The sequence below is a fragment of the Alligator sinensis genome, unplaced genomic scaffold, assembly GCF_000455745.1.
Source record: "Alligator sinensis unplaced genomic scaffold, ASM45574v1 scaffold1073_1, whole genome shotgun sequence".
Lineage (NCBI taxonomy): Eukaryota > Metazoa > Chordata > Crocodylia > Alligatoridae > Alligator > Alligator sinensis.
In genome coordinates, this window is record NW_005842539.1 from 813,414 (window position 1) to 839,741 (window position 26,328).

At 43.7% G+C, this 26,328-nt stretch overlaps 1 protein-coding gene across 1 annotated transcript in view; it reads left to right on the top strand.

Moving 5' to 3' along the window:
* The window catches only part of ATRNL1 (attractin like 1), a gene marked incomplete at its 5' end in the record, with an annotated part of 851,278 nt that overhangs the window by 811,342 nt on the left and 13,608 nt on the right, over positions 1-26,328 (top strand). The gene's annotated exons all lie outside the window — the stretch shown is intronic.

Sequence of the window (26,328 nt, forward strand, 5' to 3'; positions counted from 1 at the left end):
AGCCTCCAATCAGAGGAGTCACACAGCCAGCAGGAGGCTGCCTGATTGAGAAGAGGGCACAGCTGCTTGAGATAAGAGCAGGTCCTGAGCAGTGGGGTCAGCAGTTTCCTGCAAGCAGCTGGAGGGGGAACATCACCCGGCTGGAGCTGCTGCTCACATAACAACTTGGAGGTACAGGGCAGGAACTGTGGGGATGGTGAGGGTTCCTGGTCCTGGGACATGACCTAAAACTACACCCTGCAAGGGATGGATGGTGTGGTGGGACTGCTCATGGTGGGATGATCCTCAGGAAATGCCACACCACTTGCTTCCCTAGTGAAAAGTGAGTGTGGGGTGCCTTATAGCCTCAGCCCCCAGAACCTGGTGGGGAACTCCATAGCAGAGACAGGTTAAGGGTCCAGGCACATCTACAGGCACCTGAGTCCCATGGGGTGTAAGACCCCGAGGCCCTAGTGAAGTGGGGACCGAGTGATGGCCCCAGCAAGGGGAAGGTGGGGGCGGAAAAGTGGTCTCAGTGAGAGGGTGGAGTGTTGGCCCCAGTGAGGAGGTGTAGAGTAGGTATTAGGCTGCACAGAGTAGAGTCAGCAGGGGGACACTGAAGGACTGTGCAGGATGGTACAGAGTAGGGTCCACGTAGGTGGGCTTGAAGGGCTGCATGGGGGGTGCATAGAGTACAGTGTGTGACCCATAGGACTGCAAAAAGGCCAGCTCCAACACAATTATGCTGGCCCTAGTGAAAGGGCATGAGTGGAGGCCCTAGAGAGAGAGTGGAGGTCCAGACATATATGAAGAGGCCTGAAGCATAGTTTTTACTTTGGATGCCATCTGTGAGGCATGGGACATGGTATAGGGAAGGTCAGAGATGTGTATGATGCCCTAGGCTATGGATGGGGAACCTCCAGGCCACCGGTCAGCTGGGGACTCCCATTTCCCAGCCGCCCCGCTCACGTGGCTTGTGCTGGTCTCCGTGGAGACCTCAGCCGTGCCAGCAGCATGTGCAGCAGAGCAGTGCAGGGGGCTGCTCCAGAGCTGCCGGGAACATGGGACGGGGGCAGCCTGCTCTGGAGCCACAATCCGTAGCCTGCACACTCTGGGCAGGGGCATGCATGCAGGGGATCATGGCTCTGCCCCGGCTCCATACAGGTTGTCACTGCTGCAAGGAGCCAGGGCAGAGCCACGATCCCCTGCATGTGTGCCCCTGCCTGGAATGTGCAGGCTACAGATTGTGGCTCTGCCCTGGCTCCAGAGCAAGCTGCCCCCATCCCACACCAGAGCAGCCCCCTGCACTGCTCTCTCATGCAGCTGAGACTGGGGTTTCCATGGACACCAGCACAAGCCATGTGGGCAGAGGTGGCTGGGAAATGGAGTCCCCGACCAACTGGACCTGGCCTGCAGGCCGGACATTCCCCATTCCTGCCCTATGGATTGGGGCACTTAATGGGCAGCCTCCTATATTTTACATCAGTTATTTATACATCTAGACGTGGCAGAAGAATCAGGGTAGACTGCCCTGGACAGTTGGGCAGACTGACTTTGCAAATGGCTTCGAGGCCACCACTGACAATGCAGCCTCTGACATTGCCCTGTGTGCTGCTGCCATTAAGGGACCCAAACTGCAATTGATCTTTATGTGTGTGCAGGGGAAATGCAAAAGGAGCTTTCTGCTCTTGCAACTGTCTTCATGGGTCATCCACAGCTGCAAGTCATGTAGGCTGCTGAGCATAGGAACTGCTCCCAACTAGCACCCCTTGGGATACAAATGGCACGAAAAAGAGTCATTCTTGAAAAGGAATTCGGTGGTTTCTAACAGAACCTAAATTTTGTCAGCTCCAATGTGCCTCCTGAGGCCTTTATCTTTCCTAAGTATAATACTGCATCAGCAAGACAGTAGCCAGCGCCTAGAGTCCCATTCTCTGAACCAGTGATACGGGTTTCTCAGATTTTTGAAAACCATTTCTAACATGTATATTCTTTGTACTGCTGTACTTGCGTTAATCTGTACACATTGATTTATCCCTTCAAGATATCGGTCCTGCACTGGAAATTACAAGGGAGGATTTTTATACCCCACTTCAGTTGATTTTTCACTGATGTGCGGGGCTGCCTGTGGATATTCCTATATAACAATTGGGTTCAAAGCAATGCCTTTTAACCGTTCCTTTTAAATCGTCCTTCCTATATTAACTGCACTATGCTGGCTAACAGTATTCCTGCTCTATCTTGATGTGGTTCAGGTAGCTTTTTCATAACTTGAGTATATAAAAGTGTGTGCTGTGGTTTTCAAATGCTTGTGTTGCAAATAAGATTACTGCTTATGGAGGCGTGATGGAGAAAAATTATCTCCAGGAGACATCTCTCAGCCTGGAAGAAGCACTGAATGTTCTGACAAAGGGACTCTGCTGCTAAACATGCACCAAAATACAAATGTAAAATGTTTACAACCTAGAGCCAAACATCAGAAATAGCTGGCATTATTTGTAGCATGCAGAATTAAAGGCCTGGATCTATAGCATATTTAAACTGGAAAATTAATCTCTACACTGTTGTAAACAGAGTAACTTTACCCAATGCAATGTAGAACTATCCCTGAAAGTCTATACCCAGGTAGAATTTGTTCAAAGCAAGCAAACTATTATCAGTTCTCCCACCATATCTTGTCTGCTATGCTGGGATATGATATTAATCTGTCTGCTCCAGATCACAGAGATCAGTGTACAAAATTATACAGGTATAAATGTGTCAAATGCTAGGCCTGAAGATACTGTTTTAATATTGTTTTTTGATAATGGATCAATTAAAAACATCTCCACAGATTTTCTCTCTTTGTGGGGAGAGGTAAGGAGATATAACTAAGAACCAAAGCGTTCCTATACATCTGCTCAGGTGGGGAGGAGGGGCGGGAGGTGAGGGAGCGGGGGCTTTAATTAGAGTGGTTCCCAGAGAGATGCTGTAATTAAAATGCCACAGCATCACATGTATTAAGCCCCCACACATTTAAAAATGGCCATGGACCGTTTTAACTAAAGTTCATTTGACAAGCTTTAGTTAAAGCGCCCCAGCAGCCATTTTTAAACCTGTGGAAGCTTATACACATGATGTTGCAATGAAGCTAGAACATTCTAATTAGAACATGGATTAATCAGGATGAATCGAGTCCGTTCTGATGTGTTCCGATTAGAATGCATTGAAGCACATGTGTAAGCACCCAAAGAGCTTTGACATCTCTTTTGGGAACTAGTTTAGCAAATTAGGCCCATCGTATGTGAAACAGATTGTCATGCAAGGAGTCTAATTAGCAGTATTAGGGACTTACCTGCTCAGCATGGAGCTCACAAGGCCAATCACAACTTATCTTAGTCTTCAAGTAAAAACGAAAAATGATAGGTGGATGAGACAAACAAAACTTTTGACAAAGAAACAGAAGAAAAGAAACTCTTAGATCTATTTTTATTTTGTTGGGTTTTTTTTCTTAAACGTAACTAGAAACGTTAATATTCCCTTACCTGAGAAGATAAACACAGAGCTGAGAGAGGGATTTGTTAATTTCATTTCCTTCTCATGGACTTTTTGATTTGCTTGTTAAATATACTCAAATCACAGTTCTAGTTTCTCTGGTAGTACAGCAAGAAATAAAAGAATCTGAACATATGCTTTGAACAGACTGTAAATGGCCCTTAATATAAAATGAAAACAGATAAAGAACCCTAAACTGCATAATAGTTCCATTGATTTTTAATGTATTTTTTAAATTTTACTGAAAGGTAAATGTCAAAACCAGTTTTCTTCAGTGTAGTTTCTCCCTAGTTGCCTGACTCATAGATACTTCAGAAGAATGTAATACCTTCCAAAGCTTCAAGCTTCCTGATATAGAGTGGAACAGTGGGATTCCAACTCTTATTATACTGCCCTTTGCATTCTCTCTCTGAGTGGGCTGTATTGGCTGGTGATGAAAAAAAAACCAGGGGATGCAGGAGGGGAGAGGAGAACAGGGCAGTCCTCCCTTACATGTTCCACTGGCATAGCCAATGATGATAATTTTTCACTTGCACATCTGGTGAGAGAAAGGGCAAAGTAATGTTTGACTTTTGTATGGGAACACAACCAATAGTCTTGCAATCTGTTCCTCTACCTGCGTAGGGGCAAGTCATAATCTGTCTCCATCATTGCCATTGCTAAATGTCTGTTGAGCTGTTTGGTATTTTAATTGTTTTTTTTTATAAGTAATTGATTTAGTTGAAACCTATTTGATAAAATCAAGAGCATCTTCTACTGACTTCTCTCTGGTACCTGTCAGCATCCTCAAAGTACACCATTAAACCAGTGAAAAAAACATGTGTCTTGGAGGTGATGTTTGTATATCTGTAAAAATAAGACTGATTCTTCTATATGTCTTTAGTCATGGAATATCTCTTTACTCAAGAAATTCAGCAACATGCAGCCAGAGCACTTCAGCAAGGGCCAAGCCCTGAAGCCTCCACAGCTGAGTCACACAGCCTAGAGTGGTTCCATACCAAATTCATCCTGAGTCATGCTAACCAGAAGCTATTATTTCCATTTGGCAATATTAGCAGCATAGCATGTTAACTCTTATGTTATCACCAGAATGCTTCATGCTAGCTTGTGAAAACATGAAATGCAAGTGTCACTCGCTGGAAGAAGAAACTGCCAGTGCATTAAGAAGGAATTAAAAAGAGATGAAAAGTGGTGGGATAATGCATAGTAAGAAGGGAAAGATGGACTATATCCAGGGAAAAGAGTTTCTTCATGGAAGTGCTGCGACAGTTATTTTCTGTATTTAAAATTTCAAATGGATGGGCTTAATATGTTTCACATACACATCAGCTTTTTCTATAACTCTGGGACTGCTGCAGTTTTGCCCTCAGTCATTTGGGGATTGCTTTACCACCCACTTTGATCACATTATACTTCTGCAGTATTCCCACCAGTTTTCCTGAACACTTGTCTAACCGGATCCCATTTTATCTACCCCAGAAAATGGAAACTGGGATAGGGCCCTCAAATAAAACTATGCAATGGAATAAGACCCATTCATTTAATCCAAACATTAGTTTTACAAGGAATTAAAGGAACAGCTTGGAAATCTGGAGTGTGAACATATAGGGTGGACTTTCAGTATGAAACCATTTCTTTTCCTCATAAAGGAAAGCATTTATCATGCTGGGAAGACACGGAATAGAAAAAGGATGACAGTACGCAAATACAAACTTTTCTTGATTTAGCATTCTTGTTTTGTCCCTAGTGATCTTGGAATGATAAATATTGCACCTTCTTTTGTCAGGAGCGGAAACACTTTCATATGTTGAATAAAAGCTCATTCATTATGTTCATTTTGCTGTGTGTGTTTTTGTCCCCTGGACCTGTTTTTCTAAATTGTTTCACAGAACACTATCGGTTGTGTTAAAGATAAAATTTCTAGTGGTGGTTCTATCTCCACAAGTTGTCATCCGCAGACTACTTGATTTCTGTTTTTCTTATTGGAAAGCCCTGATGGGGATTGGCATTTCATTACACTTGCAGCTGAACAAACATAGGTGCAATCCCACAAATTCTTAGACGTATGCTTTGAATAGGACTATGAATGATAGTAAAGTTAAGGACATGCCTGGGTGTTTACTGGAGCAGGGACACAGCAATGTCAGACTACAAAGAGCCATTGAGTCCAGTCCAGTCTGCTGAGCCATTGAGTCCAGTCCTTTGCTTTCACAGGCAACCAGTTATCCAAGGAATCTCCCAAATCATCACGTCAACCCCTTACATACAACTATAAGGCAAATCCTTACCTTTGGGCAGTGATTGTTAACCAGGGTGCTGGGGCACCATGGGGTGCCACCAGATTCTTTGAAGGGTACATCCCAGTATGAGGAGATAAGTTGTCATCTTCTTTTCTTGTCCTGTCTGAAATTGTTGATGACAGATATTTAGCAGAGTTCACAGATTCGTTAGACTCTGACAGGGCCATAATGTGAGCACTTCTGCTATGGCTGTTATGGAGATAAGTAAAAGGTGAGGAGATAAACAGATAAGCTAAACATATAAGCACATGTTCCTGCCTGGTGCATCTCTGACCCCCACTGCCCAGCCCCTACCCAGAGGTAACTACTGTAAATAAATAAGTTCGTTTTTGAAATTGGCTGCACTCAATTCATAAAAGTTACAGGGTGCATCAAGACCAGTAATAGGTGCCTAGCATCCAATAAGTGGTGCCTGGAGTCCAAAAAAGGCAGAAAACCACTTTCCTTGGGGCTTCACTTGCTTTGTTGTTTTGCTTTTTTGAAATTGTTGCATCAAAGGGTTGGCACCCCATCTAATTAGAAACTAGAAATTAACAGTCCCATTGTCAAACATGCAGATCATGATTAGTAAAGAAAACATCTGAGAACCTTTGATTAATTTGGATGAATTATGTCAGCAGGGTCTGATGAAATTGACCCCGAGGTGCTGAAGGAACTAGATAAAGAAATAGAGTTACTGGCAATAACATTTGCAAACTTGTGGATGACCGGCAAGATCCTAGAGGACTGGAGAAGAGCTAACTTAGGGCATGTGTAGACAAACAGGGGGCCGTAAATTGAGGCAGTGGGTTTTTAAAAACACCGCTTCAATTTAGGGCCCTTTAGACCCCCGTGTCATGCACACATCCATTTACCTGCCCCTCCAGCAGCGGGGAAGGGAGTGCAAGCTGCCAGCAGGCAGAGTGGTCCCTGGGCTGCAGGGGGGGTTGGTGCTTCCCCCCAGCCCAGCCCCCCCCCCCCCCCCAAGCAGCACCCACCTGCAGACACCCAGCTAAGGCGGTCCCAGGTGGCACCACAGCTGCAGAGGGAAGCACTGGGCCCCCGTGCAGCTCAGACAAGCAGGTAGGCTCCAGGGGGGAAAAAAAAAAAAAGGATCACCGCTACTTTTTTTTCATAGGAAGAGCCTGCCTTCCCAGGCTGCTGCCAGGCTGCCTGCACAGGCTTCTTGCAGAGCCCCTGAGCTGCACAGAGCCCGGTGCTTAGCTCCACGGCTATAGGGCAGCAAACTAAAACTCCTCAGAGGAGTTTTAGTTTGCTGTGCCCCAGTTCATTTAAGGTCATCACGCCACCAAATTTGCTACAGTAGCTGGAATTACTGCTCAGTAGGCCGCTGACATGTACAAACACCAACACCATTAAAGTGCTGCAAAAGCATTTAACCCACTTTAAAATGTCGTGCACACATGCCCCTCGTTTCGACTACGCACGGTCATAGCGCCCATCTTTAAAGAAGAGAAGAAAGAGACTTATAGAATTACAGAGCTGTCAGCCTGATATATACACCAGGAAGTTAATAGAGCAAATTTATAGAATAGTGAACTGGTAGATATCTGGAGGATGAAGGGATTAGCATTAGCTAACATGGATTTATTTAAGAACAAATCATGCCAAACCATCTTGATTTCTTCATTTGACAGGATAACTGGTTTGGCTGATAAGGATAATGTGATGAGCATAATATTCCTAGGCTTCAAGAAGGCTTTGGATGCAATTCCACATGCTTATTTATTTATTTTCACCAATAAACTATAGAAATGTAAACTAGATGGAATTACCATTGGATGGACACAAAATCTGTTGAATAACCACAAGCAAAGTGTATGTGTTAATGGCTTCATGTCAGGCTGACAGGAAGTCTCAGGTTGGACTCACTTGAAGTCTGTTCTAGGCCTGGTACTGTTTACTTTTATCAATGATTTGGAAAAGGGAATCAAGAGCATGCTGATAAAATTTTCAAAAGACAAAAAATTGGGAGAGGTTGTAAACACATTGAAGGTTAAGATTAAAATTCAAAGGGATCTTGAGTAATTGGAGACTCAGTCATTGGCAACAAAATGACATTCAGCAAAGACAAATATAATGGCATATGCATAGGAAAGAAAAACAAAACAAATAGGCTAATAAAGAGCAAGGGATAATTGGCTTGGCAGTAGCACTGCTGAGAAGAACCTAGGGGTTAGGTTAGGTAGATTGAAAATTCAACCTGAGTCAGCAATGTGATATGTCACAAAAAAGGCAAATGCAAATTTGGATCAGTTTTATCTAAGACACAGAAGGTGAAAATTCCACTGTGCTTGGCCCTGGTAGTCCTCAGCTGGAGTACTGTGTCCAGTTTTGTTCACTAGATTTTAAGACAGATGTAAGGATATTGGGGAGGATCAAGGAATGAGTAACAAATATGATAAAGGGGCTGGAATGCAGGCCATATGATGAAAGGTGAAGCGATGTATGTATAGTTTGGAGAAAAAAAGACTAATGTAGGGACATGACAGAAGTGTTCAAATGTCTGAAAGACCACCATAAAGAAAGAGGAGAAAATGCCAGGACTGCAGGGTCCAAGGCAACTGGATTAAGCTGCAGCAAAGCAGATTTAATTTACATTTCAAGTCACCTTCTTAAGGGTAAGAGCAGTAAGACAATGGAAGTGGTGAAATCTGCTTCAGTGGAGGGTTTCAAGAAGAAGCTGGACAGACATCTATCTGAGATGGTATAGGAGCAGGAGTCCTGCATCTGTGCAGAAGATTGAATTTGATGATGTTTGAGTTCCCTTCCAACCTTATGATTCTATAATCTCATACCCTCTTCTAACAGAAACTGCCCCAAAAACTAAACTGTTGTGATATTTTCTGTGTATGTATAATATTACATGCTTTCAATAAGTCAAGGTTATTAAAAAATGTTCTGTGGAAATAATCAGACAAGGTTAATTGGGTAAATGTAATATCTTTTATTAGATCAACCGAATAATTAGAAAAATTGTTCTTTACATGCTTTTGGGCAGAAGCACCCTTCTTCAGGCATAGGGAGAGTGTGCTGGTATTTATCTACTGTCTAGGGTCGAATAAAAGCTGAACCCAATATGCAAAATGAAAATGCAAATGAGTGGCAGGGAAGATCAGAGGAGATAGAAGTTAATGAGCGTAGGACAGGTAGGTAGGGAGAAAAACAAAAGAAGGAAATGTTGACTGGTGATAAAAATGTAGCTGGTAAAATATAGAGAGGTTACCTGGGATTATCAGATGTTAGGCAGGTTATAATGTGCCATAAATCCAATGTCTATATTTAGCCCATGGATTGATTGTATCCAGTAGATTTCTGAAGTGAAGTTCGTAGGTGTGTCTACAAAGGGTGTTTTGTAAATTATCTTTGAAAATTAAACCTGAGAGATTGGCTAGACAGTGGTTGTCTGGTGATAAATGTGCCCCCACAAGTAATTGGGTATTTTGTCTTTGATAGATTTTCATTGTGCGTTCATTCCTGATAATCTTCATTTAAAGATTATCCTAGTTCCGTATATGTAGTTACATCATTTACATAGTAAATAGATATAAGTAACGTAATTTTCATTATTTACATATGTACATCAAATTATAGAGAAGTAGGTCATCTAATCCTAACCCCAGACTGAGGCAGGATCACCCCTACTCAGATCATCCTTTACAAATCCATTGTCTTACTACTTAGCAGAACTACACAGTCAACACTGACACAACAGAAGACATACTACCCTAACCTGCCACAGGTAAAGCCCCTCCCCCCGGTCCCCAGCACAGAGAAGAACAAAAAACCCCACAGTCCATACAGTCTGACCATGGGGTAAAATTTCTTCCTGACCCCAAATATGGTGATCAGTCTGGCCCTGGGTATGTAGGGTCAAGGCACTCTAGCCAGGAACCTCTGGCTTTAAGTCCAAGCAGGAGCATTGGCACACCCCAGTCAAAATTCCTAGCTTTGGCTGCAGCCAATACCCAGTGCCTCAGGCTTAAAAAACCCTGACACATGTAGCAGTAGAGGGAAAGGTAGGGAGGAATTACCTCTTATCCCCATGCAGCATTCAGCAAAGCCCAGAAGCATGGAAAACACCCGTAGTAGAACATAGGCACAGCAATACCAAGTGCGGGCTGTCTAAACTCTTCTTGAACCCCTTGAGTGGTGGAGAGTCCGCATCTTCCCTAGGCAGTCCACAGCTTCCCTTCCCTTCCAAAGCTTCACTGTTCTAACAATGACAAAGTTTTTCCTGATATCCAAGCTAAACTCACTTTGCTGCAACTTCAAGCCATTGATCCATGCCCTACTCTGCAGCAAGAGAGAAAAGGTGTTTTTCCCCTTCTTTATAGCAACCCTTCAGTTATTTGAAGACTGCTATCATATTACTTCTTAAGCACTTCTTCTGCAAGCTAGCTCCTTCAGCCCTTCCTCATATGACTTGCTTTCCAAAACTTTTATCATTCTTGTCACCCATCTTTCGACCCTCTCTAATTTCTCCATGTCCTTTTTAAAATGTGGAGCCCAGAACTGCACATAATACAGTAGGTGAGGCTTAAGCAGTGCCAAGTAGAGAGGCATTATCATCCCTCTTGTCTTGCATCTAATGCTTCTATTGATACATCCCAAAACCACATTGCCTTTTGTGCAGCTGCATCCCACTGTAGAGTCATACTAAGTCTGTGATCTACCAAGACCGCCACATCAATCTCCATAATTCTGCCATCCAGCCAGATATCACCCATTTTGTATCTGTGTTTTTGATTATTCCTTCCGAAGCACTGCACCTTGCATTTATCTGCACTGAACTTCATCCTGTTAGCTCCAGTCCAGCTTTCTGTTTTGTCAGGATCTTTCTGAATCGTGCTCCTCTCCTCCAATCCTACCCAGTTTTTTGTCATCTGCAAACTTGCTTAGGAAGCTTTGTATGCCAGCTTTGAAATCATTAATAAACATGTTGAGTGGCCCTGGGCCCAGGACAGACCCCTGTGGGACTCCACTCAAAGCCTCCTGCCATTCTGACATGGATCCTTTTATAATTACCCTTCACTTGTGGTTATTGAGCCAGTTGTCTATTCACCTTAAAGTAGTTTTGCCCAGCCTACATTTCACCAATTTTGTTTGAGAAGGTCATGCGGCACCTTGTCAAAAGCCTTGCTTAAGTCCAGATACATTATATCCATAGCATTCCCTTCATCCACCCAAACTGTTACTTTGTCAAAGAAGGAAATCAAATTTGTTTGACACGATTTGTTCTTAGCATTTCTTAGCAAATCTATGTTCTTAGCAAATCTATGCTGGCTGCTTATGATCAGTCTTTCCTCCAGATGCTTGCAAATGGACTTCCTTAGGATATGCCACAGTAACTTCCTAGGTATTGGGGTGAGGCTAACAGGTCTCTAGTTCTCCAGGGTTTTTTTGCCTTTTTTAAAGAGGGGAACTGCCTTGGCCCTTTTCCAGGCCTCTGATACCTCACCTGTCTCCCATGACTTCATAAATATCCCAGTGTCCTGAGTAGAGCCATCTCAACTTCTGTGGGCACTTATGAGATGTTTACTGCAGAGCTGCCTAATTAGCTTGGTGGTAAACATCTCAGCATCTACACATGCAACCGTATTCAGCTGCAGTAACGTAATAAACTCTGCCACAGGTTAGTACTTGTAAATATAAGTACTATATAAGTACTACTACTAAACGTGCTGCGGTTCCCACGCACATGTGTAAACAGTGCCCAGAAGCAATAAACTTCGGCACAGTGTGTGCCAGAGTTTTTATTGCTTCAGATTAATTGCACATGTAGATGTGCCCAGTATGATAGAAATCTGTAACAGCAAAGGAGTATTTGTTGCACTAAGACTATAGGATTAAACAAATTGGCTCCACACATTAGCATGGGTTTGTTAATGTTTGTTCAATCATGATGGTCTGTTTCAGTGCGCAGTGTTGCCATCTGTTCTCCACGCAGTTCAATTCTGCACTTTTAGACTCATAAGGAGAGGTCAGAAGATACTGTCTTTGCACTGACACTGAAATAAGACTAGCAAGTACAAGTATATAACTGAAAAGAAATATAGGGAAATTTAAACTGATTTAAATAGGGGCAGTATCAAGGTCTCTCTATATCCACAGCAGGTTCACAGAGGCTGAAAGCTAAGTGGTAGAAAGGGCAAAGATGTCTAGTAGATACCTTTGTATTAGGAGGGCAAAGCTAATTGCTTGTGATGGATGCTGGCAGCTCTGGAAAAATAGTCTTTCTACATGCCAAATTATTTTTCTAATACAGAGTGTTTCCAAAGTAAGAAAGGGCTAATTGGATATGGTTTGATACTGTGTTTGGGTCATGTATGGAAAAGATAGTCATGTTGGGGGACATGACGTCACTCCAGTGGGGGTAGAGTTAGAGGGACAAACAGATTTCTCAACTTGCTAATTAACTGCAACGGCTGATTTTCCTTGCTCAGAGCCCCCAGATGCCACAGCTGGGAGGCACCAGGACTTTCTGCAGACAGGTCTTACCACTTGGTAAGACAGACAGATATAATCTACAGAAATGGGGAAGCCTCTTAGACTGTGAAGGATGAAATCCTGTTGATCCTGTAACCTTTTGGTGTTCAGTTAGTCACATATGTGAAATATATGTTATTCCTGGTCTAATTTTATCACAGGAACCATCAGGATGTGCTAACTGGAAACATGTAGGCAATGTGTCAGGCATGAAACATGTGTTAGTATCCCATTTAACTAAAATGTTTGCACGCCTTGCCTTGCTGCACTTGCATATATTGAATATAGGAGGCAAGTTCCAAACCACCATTTTTATTTTACATGGGCAAAAAGACTAGGAAAGAATACGGCAGATAGAAGGGTATGGATAACTACCCCATCCTAGACAAAGCTCACGGACTCTCAATTAATGTATAAATTTACATCCTGCAGAAGGCTGGTGATAATGAAAAGATAGCATGCTCCGTCACAGAGTTTGACTGTATCTAGGCTCCCCTATTAGGATCCTGTGTACTTTACTTCCGCCTCCCTAGAAATCTGCTAGAACGCAGTTAATAAGCCACGCTGTCTCAGTGAATCTGTGGACCTTTCAGCAGCTATATGCTAAGCTTTAATGCAAATTCCTGGGATGGATCCATAGAAAAGTCTTACAAAAATGGCAAGACACAGTTCTGCCCCAATCCACAATGGGCTTAGGAAAAGGACAGGTAAACAGTTTTCAAGGGGGAAAGTACTACTAAAAGTGCACTAGTTAGCACTGAGCTTTTACAATCCTAAATATAAAATATTGTTCCTAAAACACTGACAGTGCTCAAATTATGAAATAAGATAGGTTGTGTTTAGGTTAAGAATGATGAAGTAGAAGGGAAGCAAAAAAAGAATTAGAAAATAGCTCAGATGTGAACAGTTATTTGTACCCTCTCTTTGTAAATGATGAATGTGCATATTTTTTCTGGAAAAAGAATTACCCTGTAACTAAACTGAGGAGTCAGGAAAAGAACAAATAATATAAACGGTTATTAAAATGCTTATATGCTCTCGGAATTGCCACCCTACCAGCTCCTGATAATATTACATTTCAAAGTGATCAAAGAATAATTAGAAAAGTGTTAGCAGGGACTGTCACAGATTCACGAACTGGAGTCCTTGAAAATTGGAAGTCTGAGCAAGACAACTCAGTTGTTTCATAAAGGGTATTTACAGTGAAGCAGTGTAGAAACTCAGATTTGAAGAAAAAAGAATAGGAAGAAAGTGGTATGGAAAATGGAGGAAGGGAAATAGGAAGAATAGAGCAAGAGTTCATCCCTGTTTTCCTCCTGTATTCCCACACCTTGTTTTTCATCGTTAGGCAAACAGGACTGAACAAAATAAAAGAAAACTGCTTAAATCATCCTTATTCACTGAACCAAAGCCTTGCTGGAATATAAGCATGTTTCTTCTCTTCTCTGATTCTTCTCCTCCGAGGAATGCCAAACCACACTCAGTGCCAAGTCCACGTACCCACTGCTTCTACTTTCCCAGTACCTTTTAGCTATAAAACCTGATGACCTCTGCCTCATGGACCCAGGGTCCATACTGACCCTGAATGGGTTTCCCCATTCACAGCACCCCAGCTTGCACGGAGCTACTGGTGTGTAGTCCCATATTGGGAATGTGCTCATCATTACTGCTCTCTTTTCCTTTATTTATTAAAATCAGTGTTTGTTATATAGCTTCTAATTCTAATGTGCAGTGTCTAATTATACTGTTTGAAAGTTTTAACTTTTAAAACTTTGGGGAATTATTTACAGTTGCCAGCTGTAATGCAGGACTAATCTGAGAAATAAAATGCTGTTGCAAGGGGTAAAAAGAACAGCACATCTAGAGTTTGCTAGATTATTATACTACATTAGAGAAGGCATTTGCCCTAAAGAGACTATAAAAGTAAGCAACTCAAATTATATTACCAGTAGTTCTCAGAACTTGGTGTAGTAGAAAATAGACTGCATTCATGACATACTCTTATGTCATCATGATTGCATGTACAGCCATTAAAGTATAATTGAAGTGTAGGAAATCAGGAAATGAAAGGGAGTGGAAGCCAAGGTTTTCATGCATGGACATAACAACATATGGGAAAAAACTCGGGGGGGAAAAAAGTTCAGCAAGTAAAGAGAAGGGAAAAGAATCAAAGTAATTTCTACTTTTAAAAAACAGATGAGAGGTTTAGGGAAAATGCAGCAAGGGAATTCTAATGCTGGACTTGTTTCTCCTTCGTGACATAATAAAAACTTTATATGTAAATACATCTATAAAACCTATCAGAGTTCCCTCAGATCACATTCTGGCAGCACAGAAGTGTTGCTCCATTGTAATCCTTTCCTTTAAGAGAAAAATAGCTATTTGAAGAGGACAATGCAAAAAGTTTTTCTAACTTTTACCAGTTGCCAAAGGACCATCCACATCACTTTCCCCTCAGCTACGTCCCCCTACATCATCAGTGGCAGCATCACCTGGAGTTCCCCACATTGAAGATATCCTCCAGGAGTTGGCTGCACTGGCTTTAGTGAATGTTTTTATTATCAGAACATGGCAAAGAGGCCTACAGGAGTACACGGTTGGGCTGTATGAAACAGCACCGTTCCAATTATACTTCCGTTTTGACGATTTGATGGAACAGTATTTAATTTCAACTTTCATTTTGTTTCAAGAGCACTGTTTCATTTCGTTTAATCAAAACTGTTTTGCTGTTTCAACACTGTTTTGATGTTTCAGCCATCGGTTATTATGGGGAAACAAAATGCAGCAGGCAGGCAGATTGGGGCACCCCCGGGAGTGCTGCAGGGGCTGTGCTGGAGTTCTCCCAGGGGTTCTCTCTGGGACTGGCATGGGGAAGATCGGTGCTGCTGCCAGTCCCAGGCAGCAGCACCCAGCTCTTCTCATCTGGCAGGCAGGTGGGGGCTCATCCACACCCCTGGGAGGGCTGCAGGGGCTGTGCCAGAGTCCTCCCGGGGTTGCAGGCCCCCAGTCTGCCTGCCAGATGACGGACCAGTACTGGGCACAGCCCGCACCCAGCAACGGGAAGATCACTGCTGCTGCTGGCCCCAAGCAGCAGAACATGGCTCCTGTCACCTGGCAGGCAAATTGGGGACACGCACCACTGGAAGGACTCGAGCACAGCCCCCGCAGCCCTCCTGGGGGTGCCAGCAGGCCCCCGATCTGCCTGCCGGCTGACAGAAGCCAGGTGCTGCCACCTGGGCCTAGCAGCAGCCAGGGCCATCCCTAGTGGGGAGGAACCAGGGTGACCACCCTGGGCCCTGTGCTTTTGTGGGCCCTGCAGAGCCGGGCACAGTGGCCATGGTGACTCTGCACCACTGTCAGCTTTGTGTCTGACCGCTCGCTTTCCCACCCTGCCACCACCGCAGCTTCTTTGCATCCAGGGTGCTCAGGATCGGAGCAGGGACAGGTCCCCACACAAACTGATTTTCCCCAGGCCTTGCATCCTCAACCCAAGGAAGGTGCAGGGCCCAGGGCAAATCAGTTCATGCGGGGATCTGCCCCTACCCTGATCCTGCGCGCCCTAGATACAAAGAAGCCACAGTGGCACCGGGGTGGGGAGGGAGCGAGTAGGCAGATGCAAAGCTGACAGCGGCAGCGACACTGAGTCGTCATAGCCACTGTGCCTGGCTCTGCAGGGCCCCGCAAGTGCGGGGCCTGGGCCAGTCACCCTGATTCAGTACCCCCCACCACCACCTCCAGGGACAGCCCTGGCTTCAGCACTGGTCCCAGCCGGCAGCACCCACCTCCTCTCATGCAGCAGGCAAATCAGGGGCCCACCAGCACCCGTGGGAGGGCTGCAGGGGCTGTGTTGGAGTCCTGCCAGCGGTGTGTGCCCCCAATCTGCTTGCCAGGTGACAGGAGCCAGGTGCTGCTGCCTGGGGCCAGCGGCATCAGCGATATTCCCAGCACTGGATGCAGGCTGTGCCCAGCACTGGTCTGGCATCTGGCAGGCAAATGGTGGCCCGCACCCCCGGGAGGGCTCTGGCACAGCCCCCAGAGCCCTGTCAGGGATGTGGGCAAGCCCCCAATCTGCCTGCCAGCTGAGAGGAGGTGGGTGCTCCTGGCTTGGACCGGTGCTGAAGCCAGTAAGCCTGGCTTTGAAACTCAAAATGTTTTGAAACTTTCAAAATGTTTTGAGTTCCCTTGTTTTGTTTTGAAACTGTTTCGAAGGCTTTTGTTTTGTTTTGATTTTGCAGTTTCAAGCTCAAAACTCATCGAAACAGCTTTGAAATTAAATGCCGGGTGAAATTTCGCACAGCTTTAGTACATAGCCCTCTGCACATAGTAGGATAGAAAGACCTTCCCTGGGAAAGACTTTAACATGCGTCTTTCTTCCCCAGTCCCATCTAGTGATAAGTGTCTTGGCCAAAATGAAAAGGCAGGGGGTGAAAAAGAGAGAGAGATCTTATGGAGCACAGCAGATTTGGTTTTCGTATGGGCCACATGAGGTCTTGTCAGATCTGATCCCACAGAAGAAAAGAATCAATTTACAAATCAAAACAGGTTCTCTTTCTGGTGGCCACGTCTCCTCCGAGGATATTGAGAGAATCGGAGTTTGTAGTCCTGAACAATACCGCAAGCCCCCAGCACCGAGGGGAAGAGGTTTACCAAAAGGGAATGTTGTATTAAACTGAAAAACATTTGCAGCTTAATATGAACACAGTCACATAGATTGTTCCCTTTGCACCATGTAAGTATTCGCTCAATCTTTGAAATAGAACCGAGAGAAAAAAAATGATGGCTGCTATTCGTTCTTTGCTGCAGCAGGTATGCCCTTGCCTGCACAGGGAGCAGGCACAGAAGAATGAGGCTCTATCATAATTCCATACCTTCTGAAAATTGCAGTATTATTCCTTGCTCCTCTGGCAACCAAGGATCCAATGTCTAGGGCCAGTGTTTTGTATTTTCTGCAATATCCACTATACTCTTACGTGCCAGCTGCAATTTAAAGTATTTGCACTGCTCATGTGTGTCACAGCAACAGAAATAGTGTCATGTAATGAGATGTTTTACCTACATTTTATATAGAACAAGATCAGCTCTATGCAACCGATTAGGAATTCACTGCCTTTGACAGTGGAACCTTAGAAAACTCTTGCCTTAGGTACTGATGACATCACAGATGGATCAGATCTGGTTCAAGAGTGTCTTCTTGTCTGTCAAAGTTATAATACAGTTTAGCACAGGTGAAGGAAAGAAATAAAACACATAAACAGGAATGTATCTTATTTGTCCAAAACAGATTATCCTCCATAAGTATTCTCTTTTAGTGCCATGCCTGGTTCTGATAGGGATGTTTGTATAAAATCCTTGTTCCATAACATTTTTTCTTACACATGAGCTCCTCTGGTGAGAAACGTTGTTGTGATTGAAGACTTTATGCCTATTTCTGTTTCTGCTGGAATTTGTAAAATCAATATACAGCATGAGGTTGGCTCAGCTTTGCTAATGGACCTGGCCCAGTATTGAGACTTGGGCATTTGCTCCCTTTTCCTGTGCCATGCATTAATGGGTAGGGAAAATCTGAGTAGCCATGCATTAGAAATGCTTGGGAGCCTGAAGGTGTCACCTCAGTAATCTTTCAAAATTCTAGGCACTGTCTATTTAACTTAATTTTGTTTTGCAATCCCAAGATCAATTGTTTGTCAGAGTGGCTGCTGGGTACATAGCTAGGGCTGCACTTGAATATACAATTGCAAAATTCGGCAGAATAATGGATAACTAGAAATGTTATTCAGCCAAAGCCAAATTAAAAGCCAAATAATGGTTAAAACAGTGATATATTGCAGCAGGATGTTGAAAGCAAAAAAAAAAAACCCAATTCCAGTAGTTATTCAACCTCACAAAAAAACAACTTACGAGTTAGAATACATTATGGAAAAAAGTACCATAGATAGAATATCTCCTGATTAAACTAGTGTACCAGAATTTCAATACACCTCTCTGATAATGTGTTTGCATGAAGATATTCATCACTGCCTATTTTAAACAATGTTCATTGATAGTAGCAAAAAAAAAAAAAAAAAAAAAGCTTTAAAATACAGATTGCAAGAGCGAGGGCAGCAGCAAGACCTTAGAGATTATTGTTCTGATCTGCTCTCTTTGAAGTAAATGGGAATAGCATTGCTATTGTGTTCACTAGAAGCAGGTTTCACTCCAATAGAGAAACCTTAAACCTTCAGGCTATTAAGAGTCTGTGTTTCATCATGGGCGGCAGTGATTGTGAAGAGACCTAGAGCATTATAGAGGAGCAGCAATGAGAGGGTCTGACTTGAGCACGGAAGAGAAAGCTGATGCCAGAAGGAAGAAGAAAAAGGAGCACAGTATTCTTGAAACCTCCCATCCTTTTCCAGACTCATATACAGGCAGTCCTCGACTAAAGAAAGACATTTCGAGTTACAGTGAATGGCACTTACAACGTTTATAAATTGACACCTTGTTTCGACTTTCTGATGATAGTTTTGACCTTTTGATGCTTGATCCAATGCCACACCATGCCAGAGAACAAGTTCGCTGCGTCACCCATTTCCCTGGAGAACATCTGTCCAAACTGCCTTGGACACTTTGTTTAAGAAAGAAGACAAGACTCCAGAAAAACCTGCAGCCAAGACTCCTGAGAAGACTCCAGCCAAGAACCCTTCAAAAAGTCCAGCAAAGTCACCTCAAAGAAGTCCTTCCAAATGGATATGATTGCTATTTACAATATAAACACATTGATGTAGCTATATTACTCATCTATAATTGATTGAGTACAAAATTCTGGATTATTTTTGGTGAAAATAGGGTATTGGGCCTTGTTTCAGGAACCAATCCCCCATTTATAACATTGTTCCTATGGGAAAAGTGGTTCCAAGTTGCAACATTTTGACTTAAGACGTGGTTTTCAGGAACCAATTGTGTTGTAAATCCGAGGACTGCCTGTATCCCATCTGGCCAAAATGGAAAGAGAAAAGAAATAGCAAAGCTCGTAATACTAGTTATCAGTGGAAAGGAACAGTGTCTTCTCCTGACTAGTCATGTTCAAAGAAATATATGAAGAATTATTCTAATATCAGCATTTGGTCCAATACTTATTCACAGCTGAATTTGAGTACAGCTCCTTTATGCTTTGCATCCATTTGAAATGGGTGGCTGTTGAGGGCTGTGAAAATTGATGGATTTTTTTTCTTCTCTCTCTCCTTTTTTTTTTCCTTTATTTTTTTGAGGAATGGCATCAAAGACCAGCTTTGTGGAAGATTACCTCTAGTCAAAGACAAAAGAAATTATAGTTCAATATTGTAATTCAGGGAAGTGTGGCATATTCACTTGTTATGGGTATGACCAATCTGTTTAATGTGTGTTCATATTTAATATTTATTAATATTAATATTTAATGCGTTTCATTTTTAACATGGGAATTTACGCTGGGTGGGGGATTGTTGGTTTTTTTAATATCTTCAGTGTTCTCTAACTGATACAGGATCCCAACAAAATAATTTCCAAACCAAAGACAATGGGTAAAAATGATATTATTCTAGTAGTGAGAAATGCATGGGATATATACAGTCAGTGTTTTGAGAGGTTTTTAAAAGCCAAGAACAAGATTCACCAGTTGTTTTATATGGCTCCATTTTGACTTTTGAGTAGAACCATTGGAATTCCAATTCCTTTTTATTTTATATTGGAGTTGGTCTGTATGAACACCGGTTTAACTAAAACTAGGTGAGAATCATGCTCCTTCATTAATACAAGTAAGAGTTTTCTCTTCTGCAGAGCGGGTTATACAGGACCAAATTAGATTCCATCATGATTAATGCATCTCACCACATTCTTGCAGAGTAGCAAATTAGTTTATAGTGATTTTCTTGAGAACAAATTTAAAGTACTGCACAACATCCTGAGAATGGAGATGTTTTCCATAACATACGAGTAACTGATTCAATGTTAAGATGTAAGGATATAGTCAAACTGGAATGTTAATCATTTGGGTGGGAAGCAAACATCATGTTTCAAACAATTTATGCTGTGCATGAAGTCTGTGCAATTAATTATATTTTTACCAAGTGAAGTGCAGTATATAGTAGCAGAGCACCTAATTAGTTAGTAAGTGATTTTTAAAAACTTCTGAACTAACAAAGACAATCTTTTGTTTTGTAGGAAGTTTAAAAATGTATCAGACAACAAATTATAAAACTCCAGGTGATTTGCCTTGCTTGTGTTTACTTCTACTGTAGCTAATTGTATACATTTATTATGTGGATTATAATCTTCTTTTTCCCAAGAAATATAAGCGTTTTTTACTCTTGAGATTCCTGTTTGAAAACCCACCTCATGTTCAAACAATGGTTGCAGGCCAGAGAATGTACCAGTTTACTAGATGTAATATTAATCCCATGCGTTGAGAAGTTAAGTGTAAAAGATTAAAATTTTCACACAAAATATACTTTTGTGATAAGAAAATGACAATTCATATAATATGTACTGTCAACAAAAGCAATGAAATTCAAACATAAGGCCATCCTAATTTTTTGAATTACCATTTTGTCCTTTGGTAAAAAAAAATAGCTACTATGGAGTAGATTTATGGTCTAACAAAACTGGTGTTATGTCTATAATGGGAGCCAAAGAAAAACACTTCACATAAAGGCAATAAACTGCTAATTATTAATATTCTCTTAAAAGAATATATTTCTTGGCCAACAGTAGTGAACTGTTTATTATCAGAAGTTTGGGTATTGTTAACTTTGTGGCTGTGAGAGCTATTATTAGTACAATTCTTAGTATTTTAATCCTAATCTAGGTCTAATGCCTGACATGAGTTATTGTAGGATATTGTGTAGTTTCACTTCACAGGTATGTACTCTCATATAAACCATAGTTTATCTTGTGAAATCACTGGAGTCAATAATATAATAAATGTCAGTTCATATGTATATATAGCAAGCTTTCCTAGGTAGCTCACAAGAGGAAATTACAAAGATTTGTAAAGTGCAACTGAACCTTTCCCTTGGCTGTTTCAGCCTAAAGCTGTGTTTCCCTCTTCCAATATACATGTTAGGCGCATCTTTATGAGACGCTATGTCACCATAGCAATGAGCTATGGCAGCATAGCTCATCAATACGGTGATGCAGCATTGCCAGGCAGTAACTGTGATGCCACTGCTACTGCACAGTAGCAACGAGCTACTGTGCAGTAGCTCATTCCTACTACACAGTAGTTTGTTGCTGCTGCACAGTAGGGTCGAAAATGACCCATGCACTACCGGGACAGTGCAGTACCAGTGGTTACTGTGCAGTCATTTAGTACTTGCTTTAATACCAACTGCGCGGTCAAGGGCACATGTAGATGCACTGTTGTCTTTCAGTGACTGAATGTATCTCAGATCCTGAGGAAATGAGGGCAGTTCAAGTTCAGGATATTTTTATAGGAAAGATAAGTATTTGTCTTCCTCCAAAACCCATGCTATCATAACCAAGGAAATAAGATATTCATGAAGTTAAAAATTATCCATAAGTTAGGCTATTTTCAAATTCCCATTTCAACCCAATTGGTATGAACATTTAGCATTATTATCTTACTATTTATATCCAATGTCACGTGCGTGGTTAGTATAGTCTTTAACTCTACTGAACAGTTCTGATTAACATCTCTAAAGAAGATTGAGGCAGGTTTGTGGCTCAAGGAAAGTAAGAATTACATATTGAAAGACTCTTGACCTGTTTTTCTAATGTGTCCTGGCAGGCTTAACGTGGCTCAGTTTCCTCCCAAACCTGCTCCACTTTCTCTTTATTTGACAACTGTGGACAAGAATGTTAGCTTTTTGAACAGTCAAGCCTGTAACCTATGCATCCTTTTTGACTTGGACTTCTCTCTAAATCTGCTCATCCAGACTATGTGTTGCAGATTACTTCTGCAATATGATTTTTAACAGGAGTTCAGTTTTAATCCCTTTTAGGCCCTTTTGAAACTCCCACTAAACAGACTGGTATAACTCATTGGTTAAGTTCAGTTATCCTATCTATTATTTTAGCTTCATTTTTTAAATAATATTATGCCTAGGTTCCTGCTGTCCCTGTAGAAAACTGACTGAACTAGAGAAGCCTCCCACTGATTGTACACAATGGGTGTTTACAGAAGTTTAGGGCTCCATTCTAATTTATGGCGCTTTACATAAAGCACCATAAATTAGATGTTTGCCTGTTCAGGGGGAGGGGAGGGAGGGGGCTGGAGCCTGCCTTCAGTGACCCAGACCAGCAGGCAGGGATGCTTCAGCAGGCTCCAAAGAGTCTGCTGAACTGCCCCTCTTCCCAACCCCACCCTCCCCGCAGCTCCAGGGCTGTCAGAGAGGGAGGGAGGGGAAGTAACAGCACAGACTTCCTGGCTACTTTGAATGGCAAGAGTGGGGGGGAGGCGCAACGGAGCCTCCTCAGGTCATGCCCCCCCCCCCCAACTGGTATTGGAGGGAACCAAGCTGGGCCCATGAGGCAAGGGGAGGCTCCCTTCCCCCACCACCCCACCTAGGTCTCTTGACAATGTTAGCATAGAGCTGCCAGCTGCTTTAAATGGCCACACCTGAGGGGGAGGGTGGGGTGAAATGGAGCCCCCTTGCCTCACAGACCTGGCCCAGCTCCCCCCAATACCTCAGCTGGGGTATTGGCAGGGGGGGATAAGGTGAGGAGACTCTGTTCCACCCCACCCCCTCTCAGCTCTGGCCATTCAAAGTAGCCAGCAGCTCCATGCTGATACTTTCCATTCCCATTTCTCCCCCTCTGACAACCCAGCCCCGCCCTGCAAGCACCAGTCCACCCTCATGAAAAATTAATCCTGGAGGGAACACAAGTTCCTTAAGCTAATACCTCATTTGATATAGGGTTAATTTTTTGCACAAATAGTCATTTTAAAAGTGCTCTGCAGCCATACATATCTGTTAATTCATGGCTGTAGAGTGCTTTCAGGAGCCCAATCTTGTGAAAAATGTAACTTGTACAAGCACCCAATAATTATCAAGGACTCCTCAGAGCATAAAGACTAGGGCTATACAAAGCTTCGGATCATGATTCGGATTCAGGGATGATTTGGAGGCCAAATCTATGAATTCAAATCGAATTGCTGGAAGCTTTAGGCTTTTCAAATTGATTTGGAGCTTCTGAATGGCTTTGGAAAAGATTTGGAGCAGATTCGGCGACTCGGCCATAGAGTATAATGGGGAATCAATGAAATATCTATAACTTTGTTATTTATAACTTTGTTGTGTGAAACTTGCACTGATGGTAGCCCCTGCTGAGAACATGACTCTTGTCAAGTTTCAAGGTGATAGGTGCAGGGGTTTCTGGGAAACTGTGCCTCAAAGGCCTGAAAGCAAAATGCATGTCACACGTGTATTTTAAGCCACAGCAGGGTGAAAACTGTATGGATGGTGGCCCCTGGTGAGGCCACAAAGCCTGCCAAGTTTCAAGGAGATAGGTGCAGGGTTTGGGGGGAAACTGCACCTCAAGCTGTGGATAAACAAAATGCATGATATGGGTGACACTATGTGGGTTAAGGCGCAGCAGGGTGAAAGCCACAATGCCTGCCAGCTTTCAAAGAGATAGGTGAAGGTATTCTGGGTTCTGGGGTCCTGCACCTCTAGCTGCTGACAGGCTAAACTCATGACATGGGTGCTTGTGCAACTGTGTCCGTTTTGGAGCGTGGTGGGGGGGACGACCTACTGCATGCTGGGCTGCTAAGCTACTGTGTTACCAGTTACCAATCAATCATGATTCACTCAGGGACCAGCTCAATACACAGTAGCTAGCTAATATAACGAGTTAATGAGCAAGGATTAACACCTACAAAACTACAGACTAAGGAGAGGAAAGAATCAATACAGAAAATCAACTGCCCCAAGACAGAGACAGTCAGTTGCACAGCACCCATGTCACGAGTTTTGTCTGTCAGCAGCTAGGGGTGCCGGGCCCCAGAACCCCCCCTGCACCTATCTCCTTAACAGCTGGCAGACTTCATGGCCTCACCAGGGGCTATCACCCCTGCAGTTCACCCCAACTGTGCAGTTCACCCCACTGTGCCTTAACACACACAGGGTCATCTATGTCATGAGTTTTGCCTGTTAGCAGCCAGAGGTGCAGGGCCCCAGAAGCCAGACTCCCCCTGTACCTATCACCTTGAAACTTAGCAGACTTCGTGGCCTCAGCAGGGGTGACCACCCGTGCAGTTTTCACCCTGCTGTGGTGTAACACATTGTACCCATCGGGTTTGGTATAGTTGCTCTCTAGCAGCCTTACAACACATGCCCAGTTCAGGCTGCGGGATGTGTCCCCGGGACTTGGGCACTGGGCTGCGTTCAACCCTGAGGGAGGCCCTGACACTTGCCTGCCATGACTTGATCTTCCTTTCAGTAGTGGGGTTCTTCCTCGCAGGACCTCGTGGACCAGGCGCTGCCCCTTGCGAGTGTTCTTGGGGCTCCACCTCCCCTACACCCCAGCCATACACCAGCCTTCAGGATGACCAGGTGATGGATCGCTGGCTTGTCTCATTGATGTTCCCTCCTGCTCTTGTCCCCTCTTGCCTGTCCTTCAGTGTCTTTATTTGCCCTGGGTGTCTACAGGGTGTGGGGCCAGTTCTGCTTCAACATCTGCTTTGGCCTTATCTTCAAGCCATCATGTTTGACGAGGCTGCCTCCACTCCTCTTCTTGACCCTTTGGGTCAATCAGGGATGCCTTCTCTGGTTTGGGCTCTAGGTGCCCTCCAAGATGCTAACGTGAACAAAAAAAAAGAGAGAACAGAAAAGGAATAGTAGGGGTTCGGGCCACAGGCCACCCCACTCACGGCTCCAGCGTTTGTGGTAGTTGGGATCCCTCGACTCCATCCTCCTTGGCCCAGCTGTCCTTCCAAGCCAGGTGTTTACCCTTTTAAGGGAGCCAGGACCCTTCTGGTGGTTTCCTGTCCGGCCCCCCACAGATCCGTTGCTTCTGCGGTCCGGTAGCTCAGGGAGCAGCTTCGCCTCCTGTGCCTGGCTTAGCTGCTGCTCACACAGTTTCCCTGCTGCCAGCTTTGAAATCCGCCGGGTGGCAGTTTTCTATGACGTCAACTGCTGGCACCGCTCCCAGCCACAAATAAAAGCGGCTGATGAATCATGCCGGCGGCTCTTCTTGGCACAGTGCAGCTTTTCCTGTCGAACGTAAGTAAGCCCCCTTCTTAGGGCCTGTGGTTTCGTTCTTCCAGGAGCTCACCCCAGCCTTGGGTCCTGCCATGAGAGGGTGTTCCGGGACCTCCATTTGTCTCCCCCTGGGACACGCATACACGTGACATGAGTTTTGCTTTCAAGAATTTGGGGTGCAGTTTCCCCGAAACCCCTGCACCTACCTCCTTGAAACTTGGCAGGCTTTGTGACCTCCACAGGGGCTACCATCCCTGCAGTTTTCAGCCCACTGCACCTTAACACACACAGGGTCATCTATGTCATAAGTTTTGCCTGTCAGCAGCTTGAGGTGCAGTTTCCCCCAAACCCCTGCAGCTAGCTCCTTGAAACTTGGCATATTTTCTGGCCTCAGCAGGAGCTACCACCCCTGCAGTTTTGACCCCGCTGTGGCGTAACACACACACATGACTTGAGTTTTGCTTTCAAGAATTTGGGGTGCAGTTTCCCAGAAACCCCTGCACCTATCTCCTTGAAACCTGGCAGGCTTTGTGGCCTCTTCAGGGGCTACCCCCCCCCGCAAGTTTCATCCAAATCAGACAAAAACAACAAATTTATAGATAGTTCATTGATTCCCCATTATACCCTATGGCTGGATCTCCGAAACAGCTTCGAAGCTTCAGAGCCAATTCGGCCGAATCGAAGCAGGAAACCAATCCAGAGCTCCAAAACAGATTGCTGGCATCTGAATCAGCCAGATCTCAAGACGAATCAAATAGCTGCCTATTCGCCCAGGCCTAATAAAGACATCCTGATCTAATAGCGGCAGTTCCTCTTCAAAATATTCAGGATTTTGTTTTTCATTTACTCTT